This window comes from Protopterus annectens, chromosome 8.part1 (assembly GCF_019279795.1).
Source record: "Protopterus annectens isolate FY-2018-M chromosome 8.part1, PAN1.0, whole genome shotgun sequence".
Taxonomy (NCBI): domain Eukaryota; kingdom Metazoa; phylum Chordata; order Ceratodontiformes; family Protopteridae; genus Protopterus; species Protopterus annectens.
The window spans coordinates 56,481,956-56,495,398 of NC_056742.1; the positions used below are offsets into that span (position 1 = coordinate 56,481,956).

Here is a 13,443-nt window from a genome sequence, read left to right on the forward strand (position 1 = left end):
TACTGGCCAGTTAACTCTCACTCTTAGTGGTTTGTTACCTTCTCCTTCCTCCTTTTGTTTACTCATTGGATGTAGTAACTCTCATAAGCATAATTTAAACTCTGTTAATATACAACTGACACTGTCTTCATTTCAACAATTCATGAGTCAGTCTTTTATCGTGCATTGTGCAATGCAAGAGGGAAAATATCTGATGCAGTTGCCTTGTAGCATATGAACAACCAAAAACTATCCAACTGCAGGTCAGTTAAACATATGAATGTGGTTGTGGCATTCACTATGGGTACCTGACTGTGTAGCTATGCATAACAGGTCTTATGGCACTGTGGTGTGCATTACTCCCTGAAATACAGCTGTTTTATTTATTCAGACAGTTTCCACACCTTTTTTTATATACTTCTCTTTAATGAACCATCTGGGTTATGGTTCCCTGGTTCTCCTTCCCAAGAACCCAGGTGCAAGGAATTGCTTGATTAATAAGTTTTATGTTATCCATTTCAAACAAATAAGTAATAGGAAATTTTATTTCATCTTATTGTGATACTGTGATTCCAAATGTATATAAATGTTTATTGAAACCTCTGCATATATTTCACATGTTGTACTTTGTGTACAGTTCTATATGTTCTCAGAAACTACTTGAAATTCCAATGAATACATTATAAATTGCATGGTATTGTCTAATGTTGTCTTATGTCTGCAGAATACAAAATTGTAGAGTTATGAAGGGATAGTAGGGCAGTTCTGCTATTATCTATAATGCAATACATATTCACGTACTATTGTACTACTAACTGTATAGATTTGATGAAAAATGAGATTTAAAATAATTCCTATTAGCTTTTGTGGCAAAGCAGAAATTATATAAGTTACACAATAAGTCACTTCTTATTAGATTTGACAACAAAGCAGATGCTGCATAAGCAACACAATAAGTAAAGTACTGCACAACACAAAGGACAATAAATTATACTCTAGTTTAAGAGTTTCCGAGAAAATATATTCTTATATAGATAAACTCAAAAAATATATCTATACAATTTAGTAGGCTATGGTGTAAATGAAATCACCAGCTCAAGGGCACAACGTGATGTATAACTTTGAATAGTACTGAAACATTCTTAACTAGAACTTAATGGATTATTTAGTGCAGTTTTGTGATATATTGTGATATATATTTGTGATATATAGTTTAAATAATTAACATAAAGTTGAATATAATTAAATGAATTATATGATATTTTTCCCCGTGCATCACTGGAATAAAATACTTATAAAGGCCTTTTTAAGCATTTTGAGAGCATTATTAAATAAAGACTGTGAAATGTACAATATGGCTTATTTATTTAAGAATGTTAATTGGCCTAACGAACACCTCTAATTAGCTGTATATTTGCTTAGCAAAACTTTTATGAATTCCATTTGTGAAATGAAACTATTTTGAGCTAGTAATCATGTTGCTGCATCAGCTATGATTTCTCTATAGTTCTCAGCCCTTCAAGGCACAATTTAATTTTTCATGTATGCATACTAGCAACGGTAAACACTTGTGAGTGTAAAGAACCTTCTTTAATTAGCTGCAAAACAATTAAAGGATTCACAAACTAAATTGAACCCTGTCTCTGTGCTTACTAGCTGGCTTCTACCACCTGTCACAACAGTACTTTGTTCAGTTTGTTATGCAGAATCGTTGCAGCAGTATAGCCAAGAAGAAAAAGAAAGAAAACAGCAATTATTTCTTATTTTTTTCTTGAATGGGTTATTTTTGGGTTATATTGATGTCAAGTTCACAGGAGCTAACCTTTTGAAATCTCAAACAGTATTATATGTTTTTTGTCAGAATAGTGATACATACAGATATATCTAAAATACAGTGTATTTTACTAGTAATGAATATTCCTGGTTTCAGTATTTTTTCTAATTATTTTCTAAAGCTGTTATCTCCATGTATACAGAAAAGGTTACATTTCAAATTTATAGTCTTCCTGATGCTTGCTAATTTCAGCCAGTGATAAATTTCACTTTAAATTTAATGCATTTAAATTAGTATTTTATCTTACAATCAGTTGTTTTGTTTATATTTATTGAAATTAATGCAACTCTCTTTTTATTTCAATATAATACATGCAATCCTGTTTTTATTAATATTTCTGACCCATATTTTCCCATGTACTGCTTGAGAAAGAATGGTTTAATCATCTTTATTAATGAGTCATGTGCTCATGAAGTCTTTCTCTCTTTCAGATTTGACAAACATATGCAATTAAGTATAATGACTGAATTATAGAATTACAGTTACATACTTTTCACATGTCTAGCTTAACTATGGGAAAATGCAGACTTACTCAAAACACTACCATCACTATAACCTTTCATACCAATGAAATAAAAGAAGCATTTTCTACATAAACTGCACATACAAGATACTAGGGGAGGCAATGAGCTGAAAATTGAGCTACCTGTTGAAAAGCTTCATAAATTCTATCAATAATACATTGTTATACACAGAGATAGAGGCTCAAAGACACTGTTGTCTTTAAAGTTTTTTTTTATATGGATAGAGGCAAAAATCCATAGTAAGTCTTACTTTTGTTAAATACAGCTTTGATGTTAATAAAGATTAACTTACTTAACATTTTCAAAATGCATTTACTTAAGTAATTGGTATCACAACCTTAGTTTTATTTCAGCTGTTAGCGTAATTAAATCATGCATTATTGAAGATGCAATATGAGTCATATTATTTGTTACAACATGACATAGTGAAAAATTACAGAAACACCGTATTTTCTTATATGAGGTCAGGAGATGTTTTGACTTCTTCTGTAATGTTTCGTATAAGCATATATGTCGGTAGTTCTGGCTATATATAGATTTTGATTTTTTTTTTTGCATATTTCAGTCCTCTATCACTGTGTCATTTTTCTCCTGTTATTGTACCTTTCTTATGAACAAAATATAATAATATATAGTGCAGTACTTAAAGCGGGGGGGGGGGGGGTAATGACATTCTTTAGTAAGCTTTTCTTACTTTGGTACAAATATTATCACCATCATTGAGTTATTGTACATATAAACATATTATACAATGAATTTTAATATTTATTTGTAGTCCCCAACAGGAATGTGTGACATGCATGCTTAAAAATACTTTTAAGACTACTACCGGGCATACCTCATGAAACTGACTGCAATATAATAAAATAAAATGAATTTAAACCTGTTACTTTCAGATCACTGTTAGAGTTATTTCAATAGTTACTTATGGAAAATGCAACTTAAATATCATATGTAGAAGTTTCCTCATGCAGAATGTGTGGTATAGAAATGTAGCACTTTCAGAAAATATACAACCAACTTATTTAGCAATTCAAGATGGCATTTTCAGTGATGTTTATGAGAAGTACCAGTAAATCATTAGTGGAGCAGGAGTCAGTGATACAGAAAGTTAAAAGAAGTCTGAAATCATACTTCCATGAGATGCAATGACCTTGTGTTTAGATGTATAACACAAAGCTTGTATGGTACAGTCATACCCCTCCCACAAAAATGCATTATGTATGTCAGTTTGTCTGGGCTACTCTATGTCTACTGAAAACTTTGTAGAATGAAAAAATAACTATATTAGCAACATTTATAAAACCAGGCAGCATAAAGTCATGAATTATTTTATATACCTTTAAGTCACAAAGCAGGCTGGTGTTACAAGAAACAAGGATAAAATTTATTCTTAAGCGCTTTCATTACAGTTGACTTCTTCAGAAAACACAGAGTGCCTCCACCCCACTCCTTAAATACTCATTACAAACACATTCCAAACCAATTTGTAAAAAACACCATAGGCATTTAAAGGTACAGACTCCCTATTTGCTCCACAATTATACATGCAAGATAAAAACAAACTAACTATAAAACATGATTCAACATGTACTTTCAACTTAGTATTTTGACAAAAATCATAAAGTGAACAATTGAATACAAAATCAACAATTAGAGGAAAAAATCAACAATTAGATAAAAAAATTAGATAAAAAAATCAGCTTTTAACCTCAAAAAGCTGGTTATTGAAACCATTTCATTCAACCCTGGAAAAATATTGGCGTTGACCCTTAATTGCCATAACAGTTCTTTGTATTCAAGCCAATAATCCATAGGACCTCCTCTCTCATCCATAGTCAGCTGTTCAAGAACTGTGAATTTAAAGTTGTGACCTGGGTGGGTATTGACATGCTTGGCCAGTGAATTTTTTAGGTTCATTTTCCTAATGTCATATATATTCTGGTAAATACGTGTACGAAAGGCATTTTTGGTCTTGCCTATATAAAAACAGGCAAACTTCCGACAGATACCACCATATATGACATTCTTGCTGCTACAGTTGTACTTATACTGAAATTTCACCCATCAATATCTGTTAAGAAAAACACTGTCACCTTCCAAAATATACTTGCAGTGAGTACACTTATTGCATTTGGACATTCTCCATAATTCTCCAGCCGTATTGACACCTTTCCTCCTCTCTAAGATATTTTTAACACTGGTGTCCTTTCTGTACACTACTACAGGGGCTTCCCCTACTCTCTCTTATGGCATTGTCTCCAGTTCTTGTAGACAATGTCCCAAATCAGTGGGAACTGAGGGGTGTAAGTTAATATAAAACCATGGTGAAAATGACCAGAGGATGAATCCCTGCTCTCCAAAGGAGCACACAATCTGGATGTCCCTCAAGTCTCTTCCTAGTCACATCATCAAGAAGAGGTAACACAAATTACCCAGGATAACCTCTTTGTACCAACATATTCAATAAAACTTCCCTTTCTGCATAAAAATCATTGATTCTGCTAGTCATGCGGGCCAACCTCACTCCCTGCCCCTTAACCAGGGAGTGTTTCTAATGTACAGGATGCCCGCTCTCATAATGAAGAAGGGAGTTCGAATAGGTTGGTTTTCGATATATGGTAGAATAAAATTGTGCGGAGGTATAATCCTTGCTAATCCTGATGTCCAGGTAACTGATGGAATCAACATGAGTTTCCATAGTGAATTCCAGAAATGTACTGCTAGAACTGAGGAACAAAACAAAACTTCATCCAACTGGTCGTGGTTACCTTTCCATAAAATCAGGATGTCATCAAGGTAACGTCCATAAAACTTACACCATGACATCCCTGTAGATGGAAAAACTATGTTCACAAAAACTGGGGCACAGGCTGCACCCATAGCCACACCTGTATTCTGTTTGAACACTTGACCCTCATAGATTACAAAACTATTCTCCAAAACAAGTTCCATCAAAGTTCTCAGAGTCAAAATTTTGGTATGTGAACAATTGGTATGCTGACATAGAAAATAATAAAACATATCCATTCCTTCTGTGTGAGGTATTACATTAAATAAATCCTTCACGTCTATAGTGGAAAAAATAATGTCATTGCCAAAGTATTCCTGTTTTATTTTTTTTGAGACAATCCCAGGAGTCCCTGATGATATGTGAAAAAGAACTTAAACAGTACTTTAACTGTATGTTTAAGAACTTAGCTATTGGGAGAGTCTTAGATCCTTTTGCATCCACAATTGGACTTAAGGGTGGGTGCGAGATATTCTTGTGGATCTTAGGGATCCCAAAAATAGTGGGAATCCTTGGGGGCTTTTGCGTACAGTAGTTGAATTCTACTTCTGAAATTTGGTTGTTCAAAAGTAAATCCATGAGGACCCTATCAACATGACTGTATGCAATATTGAGTTCATTCTGGGAAACCTGCTGGTACCCTTCCCCCAATAAGTGACTTAACATACTGTCAGAGTATCTCTCTTGGTCCATAACCACTAATCCTCCTCCCTTGTCCGCTTTCATGACCCGGATGGTTTTGTTGTTTGATATACTATTAAGTAAGGAGGTTTCCTTCTGAGTAAGGTTATGTGGTATGGTGCAAGATGTTTTCCTAGCGAGGTCTCTGATGTCATTCGAGCATATACTTTGAAACAGCTGAATTGAAGGACATAAAGGGGGATTTGCTACACTGGCTTTTCTACATGCTTCAGCAGTATTGTGTACCTGATTGCCATCACCCAGAGTCACATTAAAATTCAATTTCTTGGTAAACAGCATTAAGTCAAGCAATGTTTTTTCTAAATTAAATTTCCTCAAAGGCACAAAATTAAGGCCCTTCTGAAAGAGGTTGGCCCATTCTTTAGTAACCAGGGTACTGCTCAAATTGCAAATTTTGAAGTCATGATGGTCATTTTCAATGATTTCCACTTCACTATTCGTACTATCAGGTGACAAACTGGTATTCAGTGCCAGTTCTCCCATCTCCCCCTCCCTCTCCCACCCCCTTGTTGGTACTGTGGGGGATGAGAATGTTGTTCGCCTTGGTATATCATGTTTGAAGGCCTCCTGAACTGGTGATTTTGCTGCTGAATTCTCTATGACCTTCTCAGGGGTGGGCCTAAAGGGATGGGACCGGGGTTATTGTCACCTTGATACTCAGATTCAACCATACCCTTGTCTATAAAAATATCATTATTGTTGTTAGAGTTAGTGGTACCATTGTTGACATGACCATTTACACTTAAGGGATAAGCTACACCACTTTCGTAATCTTTAGCATCCCTTAACAATTTCTTATTCTTCTTTTCTTTAATTTTGTCTATAACCTTGTCAATATTTACAAAAATAGTATTGTATTCATTGAGCTTGTTAGAAATATTAACATCATTCTTAATACTAGCATCTAATTTGTTCACAACATCTTGTAAAACAAGAAATTTTTTCTCATTGTCATTAACCAGCAATTGTAACAGTTCACATCCCTGGTGATTGAATAAAACAACCAGATCTTTATGTAAATCACTGTTGAAAGTTAAGCCATTAGGAAAACACCAATATCTAAGTCCTTTAGGCACTTGTTCATGCCTAAGACATTCCCTCAAGTATTGGTTTTCAATTTGAATCTTTTTCAACTTGAGACATTCTTTTTCAAAATTTTTAAACATAAAGTCAACAGTACCTTGGGTATTCTGATGGTTGCCGTTATGAACAAAGCCCATACTGTCACAGTTAATCCATTCTGATAAATTCGACATTTGGATGGCATCACTGAACAAACAAGGGTTTTGCTCCTTCTGGGTCCTCCGTTGCTGTAACCCTGAAGAAACGGAAGTACCTGCTTGCGTAACAGCAAATGTTCCTATAGTACTGGTATTTTCTCGTTGGTTAGGGCTTCCTTGCCCTAATGGAATAGTAAAAAGGGAGTCTTTGGAACCAATAATTGGGGCTGGTTTTGATGGAACAACTTCGTTGACCAAATGGTCAATTTTCTGACCCAGGCCCGATATGTGAGTGTTAAAAGAACCGATAAGTTCAGTCAATTTATTGATGGCTGTAGTGAGTTCATCATGCTTGTCCCTGGTACCACCTCCACTCTGCGTGGAAGAATCCATACTAAATACTCAACCAAGTAACACAAACTGAGAAATCACAAAGCAGGCTGGTGTTACAAGAAACAAGGATAACATTTATGCTTAAGCGCTTTCGTCACAGATTACAGTTGACTTCAGAAAAAACAGAGTGCCTCCACCCCACTCCTTAAATACTCATTACAAACACATTCCAAACCAATTTGTAAAAAACACCATAGGCATTTAAAGGTACACACTCCCTATTTGCTCCACAATTATACATGCGAGATAAAAACAAACTAATTATAAAACATGATTCAACATGTACTTTAAACTTAGTATTTTGACAAAAATCATAAAGTGAACAATTGAATAAAAAATCAACAATTAGAGGAAAAAAATCAACAATTAGATAAAAAAATTAGATAAAAAAATTAGCTTTTAACCTCAAAAAGCTGGTTATTGAAACCATTTCATTCAACCCTGGAAAAATATTGGTGTTGACCCTTAATTGCTATACCAGTTCTTTGTATTCAAGCCAGTAATCCATAGGACCTCCTCTCTCATCCATAGTCAGCTGTTCAAGAACTGTGAATTTAAAATTGTGACCTGGGTGGGTATTGACATGCTTGGCCAGTGAATTTTTTAGGTTAATTTTCCTAATGTCATATAAATTCTGGTAAATATGTGTACAAAAGGCATTTTTGGTCTTGCCTATATAAAAACAGGCACACTTCTGACAAATACCAGCATATATGACATTCTTGTTGCTACAGTTGTACATATACTGAAATTTCACCCATCCATATCCGTTAAGAAAAACACTGTCACCTTCCAAAATATACTTGCAGTGAGTACACTGCTGGCATTTGGACATTCTCCCTAATGCTCCAGTCGTATTGACACCTTTCCTCCTCTCTAAGATATTTTTAACACTGGTGTCCTTTCTGTAAACTACCACAGGGGCTTCCCCTACTTTCTCTCTTATGGCATTGTCTCCTGCCAAAATAACCAGAAACACTCCCTGGTTAAGGGCCAGGGAGTGAGGTTGGCCTGCATGACTAGCAGGATCAATGATTTTTATGCAGAAAGGGAAGTTTTATTGAATATGTTGGTACAAAGAGGTTATCCTGAGCAATTTGTGTTACCTCTTCTTGATGAAGTGACTAGGAAGAGACTTGAGGGACATTTTTATCCCTTACTAGGGATTGACATCTCCAGATTGTGTGCTCCTTTGGAGAGCATGGATTCATCCTCTGGTCGTTTTCACCATGGTTTTATATTAACTTACACCCCTCAGTTCCCACTGATTTGGGACATTGTCTACAAGAACTGGTTTATTTGGCAGGAGACAATGCCATAAGAGAGAGAGTAGGGGAAGCCCCTGTGGTACTGTACAGAAAGGACACCAGTGTTAAAAATATCTTAGAGAGGAGGAAATGTGTCAATATGGCTGGAGCATTAGGGAGAATGTCCAAATGCAAGCAGTGACAATGTTTTTCTTAACGGATATGGATGGGTGAAATTTCAGTATATGTACAACTGTAGCAGCAAGAATGTCATATATGCTGGCATTTGTTAGAAGTGTGCCTGTTTTTATATAGGCAAGACCAAAAATGCCTTTCATACACATATTCACCAGCATTTGTATGACATTAGGAAAATGAACCTAAAAAATTCACTGGCCATCCATGTCAATACCCACCCAGGTCACAACTTTAAATTCACAGTTCTTGAACAGCTGACTATGGATGAGAGAGGAGGTCCTATGGATTACTGGCTTGAATACAAAGAACTGTTATGGCAATTAAGGGTCAACGCCAATATTTTTCCAGGGTTGAATGAAATGATTTCAATAACCAGCTTTTTGAGGTTAAAAGCTGATTTTTTTATCTATTTTTTTATCTAATTGTTGATTTTTTCCTCTAATTGTTGATTTTTTATTCAATTGTTCACTTTATGATTTTTGTCAAAATACTAAGTTTAAAGTACATGTTGAATCATGTTTTATAGTTAGTTTGTTTTTATCTTGCATGTATAATTGTGGAGCAAATAGGGAGTCTGTACCTTTAAATGCCTATGGTGTTTTTTTACAAATTGGTTTGGAATGTGTTTGTAATGAGTATTTAAGGAGTGGGGTGGAGGCACTCTGTGTTTTCTGAAGAAGTCAACTGTAATCTGTGACGAAAGTGCTTAAAATAAATTTTTTCCTTGTTTCTTGTAACACCAGCCCGCTTTGTGATTTCTCAGTTTGTGTTACTTGGTTGGTTATATACCTTTAAGTATCAACTCCTTATCAAAAGCAACATATAGCTCCTCACTACAGTTGCATATATGTGATTTCTGCACTTCTAGTTTAACTATTTCTGAATTCATCAAAAGATCTAAGCATATTGACCAAGTTATGATGACTTGAATGAGGAATCAGTAACAAAATCACGCTTGACATAATGCTGCAACTGCAGTTTTTTTAGCTTTTTGTTCAAAAAACAGTGATTTTCTGTGTCCCTTTAAATTAAAATACAGTGATGGCATAGTCATTGATTTATGCAGTTCTGTCCTTCTACATTGCCTGTTTGATCCTGTTCTAATTTTGTTATGTCCTGATTACATCACTTTGTTTAATTTTTATATCTGCGACTGGAATAGCACTTTCTCTTTCCACTGCTGTCCATGCAACTGTCAGCTAACCATGTTATAATTATTTCACAAACTCTGCAGTGATCAACTCAAACCAGGCAACAGCAGTCATTTTTCTTCTGCTTCCACCTTTAGTTCTGTTTTTGTGTTTAGAGAATCCTGAAGACATCTTTATAGGTTCATAGGCTATTGGCCCTAGAGCCTTTATAAGCCTAGCAAAAAAAGGTACCCTGGCTTTCGCCACCCAAGAAAATAATTTTCCTGTGCCCCTGTTGAGCAGAGCCCCAGAGCTGATCCCCAGGGTGAATTTCCTATTTTCCATCCAATCATCAAGATTTTTCTTGAAGATTGCTAATGAGGAGCTTTGTTTGATATAGATAGGTAGTTTATTCCAGTGTATGGGAAGTCTCTGGGACAGGAATCTATCCCTCCGGCATGTTCTGTTTATTGTGGTGACAAAGTTTAGGTCCCTAGAGCGTGTATCTCAGAGGGATTGGGATTTCTTTAAGTGGAGCATGTCCAACAGCTCTGGGTTTGACATAGCTTTGTTTGTTAGGCAGAGATCGCCTCTGAGTAGGCAATATGTGACAGAGTAAAGCTGGAGTTTTTTGAGATGGTCTGCATAGGGCATCTGTTTGAGGCCAGTAATCCTCTTTGTGAGGTATTTCTGTGGCCTTTCCAGTTGTTGTAAATGTCTTGTGAGGCACATACCAAAAGGGGCATTGTACTCTATAATGGGTCTAATGAGTGATGAGTATAAGGGAACAATGACCTCTTTTTTTCTAGATGAGAAACCTTTTGTGATGAGGTGTGCCACAGAGAAGGATTTCCTGACTACTGTGGTGATGTGATTATCAAATGAGAGACTACTGTCCACCTGTGTCACGAGGTCTCTTATCACACTTTCGGTGTTAAGTAGACTACCACCTATGTGGTAGCTCATGGGTACAAGATTTTACCAAAGGGGATGACATTGCACTTTTTGGAATTGAGCTTGAGTCCATGGCTTTGACACCAGGCATCTGTATCAGTGAGGCCCTTTTGTAGGATGTCCACATCATTAGAAGTTTCAGTTATGGCTCCTAGTTTGCAGTCATCTGCAAACTTCATTAGCCAAAGACCTTCTGTGTTAGCCTGTACTTCAAAAAAGTAGATACCAAACAGGAGAGGACCCAGGACTGAACCCTGTGGCACTCCACTTGTCACTGGTCTGAAGTCGGATTTGGAGTCTGCTACCTTCACAGTGTGGGTTCTTTCAGTGAGCCATTTGGTAACCCATCTTGTGATACAGGGATTTATACCTTGTTTAGTGAGTTTATCTATAATTACAGAGTGGGGGATGGTGTCAAAAGCCTTGGTGAGATCTAGATAGGCTGTGTGAACCACCTTACCTTTGTCTAGATCTACGGCTTTGGTGACTGCTTCAATGAAGTCTATCAGGTTTAGGAGACATGATCTTCCTTTTACAAACCCAAACTGAGTGGGGTCCAGAGTTTGGAGATTACCAATGTCTTTGTTTATAAGCACCATGATGATATGTTCCATGGCCTTGAGACTAGGCTCGTTAGGCTAATGGGGCGGTAATTCCTGGGGTCTGTGGTGGCTCCCCCTTTGTGGATGGAGTGGGATAACCATCACTGTGTGGCATTCAGTGGGCACAAAGCCTGAGGTGAGGCTGTGATTGAACATGGTGCTTAGGTGGGGTGCCAGTTCATTCTGTAGTTCATGTAGAATGCAGCCTGGGATGTTGTCAGGTCCCATGGATGATGTGTTCTTGGCTTTGGAGAGTGTTTTGTTTACCTGTGCAGCCATGATTACAGGAACTTTGCATTCATCCGGTATAGAGATTGGACCTTTAGGGGGTGAGAGAGGGGTAAAGTTAGCACTGACTATATCTGCCAGGATGTTGGCAATATCAGTTGGTTCTGTATATTTTGTGCCATTGTGCTGTAACTCAGAGCAGATCTCAGTGTTGCCAATGAGATTCTTGACATAGCTATAGAATGCTTTGTGGTTGTCTTTAGAATCAGTGGCAATTTTGTTTTTGTAACTAGCATTGGAGGATTTTATGAGGGATCTCAACTTCTTACTGAGGCTGACCAGGGAGGTCCTCCAATCATGGGATTTTACTCTTTTTTGCAACAGTTTCTTTCTTCTGTTGTAGAATTTGTTTATGACAGGGGACCACCAGATTGGCTTCCTTTTTTTGGAGGATAGCATCTTGGTTCTGTTAGGGATAGCACGATCCATGCACTCGTGTAAGTGCTTATAAAGTCCATTTGTGCAGGATTCAGCAGTCGTACCTCTACTGTCCATCTCCATGGGTGTCGTGAAGTTTGCCACTTCTGTCTTAAGAACCGTGAAGTTTGCTTTGGAGAAATTTTTTATGGTGGTTTCCCTAATAAAGGGTGGGGGAGGGATGTGGATGTCTAAGGTGATTAGCTTGTGGTCAGACCTGACCAGGTCTGGGCTATTGCTGACCCTGGTGAGGATGCGGATAAGTTGATCCAAGGTGTTGGAATTTAGGAATTCCAGACAACGTTCTGCAAAATAGTTGGTACATGAGTCGTTTTCCGCAGTTAATGGTGGGGTAGTTGAAATTGCCCATTATGAGGGAGTTGGGTTGTACCCTAATATTTTCCAATGTATTGAGAAATGAGGAGTGGGAATACTGGCACATGGTGGAGGATCTGTAGCAAGTTACAATTTGGATTGCGGTCTTGCCCAGAGTTAGTTGCACTTGGATAATCTCGGATGCATTATGCTCAGCAACTAGCCTGGAGCTGGAGCCTTGAACCAGGTCTCTGTCACTGCACAGATGTCAGTGTTCTCCATTTTAAGGAGTGCCTCGAGTGAATGCATTTTGAGGTTTAGACTTCTAGCATTGAGTAGCATTACCCTCAGATTTTGCTTGCTTGTACCTGTTACGGTGGGGAATTTGTCATTTGAACCTTGCATAAAAAAGGCAAGACCCTTAGCCATTATCCGGAATCCCAAGGGCGACAGGTGCAGGGCATCTCTGGCAAAGCATCGTGGTCTGTTGATCATGTCATCCCAGGCAGACAAATACTGGATCCCCTTAGAATGACACCAGAAGCTTAGCCAATTGCTTGAAGTCAATCATTTTGTCCTTGTACTGTGGTATCATTCTGGGTGATGGTATGATGCTAGTCAGGGCTAGGGTCATACCTGCCTAGGCTACAAGATCGGAGAGCTCCTCCATGTCTCTTTTCATGTAGTCCAAGGAGGTACATCTCAGGTCATTCACACCAACATGGACAATGACAGAGTCATATTTGTATTTGTTGTGGAGTGACCTGAGTGCTTGCATTATGTGGCAGATCCTGGCACCTGACAGGTAGCTGACAGTAACTTTCTCCTTGTTTAGCCTGGTGAGTGGAA

The 13,443-nt window shown here is 37.3% G+C and overlaps 1 protein-coding gene across 4 annotated transcripts in view; it reads left to right on the top strand.

The window, feature by feature from the left end:
* ZNF536 (zinc finger protein 536) overlaps window positions 1-13,443 on the top strand; it is a 1,745,320-nt gene that overhangs the window by 713,372 nt on the left and 1,018,505 nt on the right. The window lies entirely within an intron of this gene.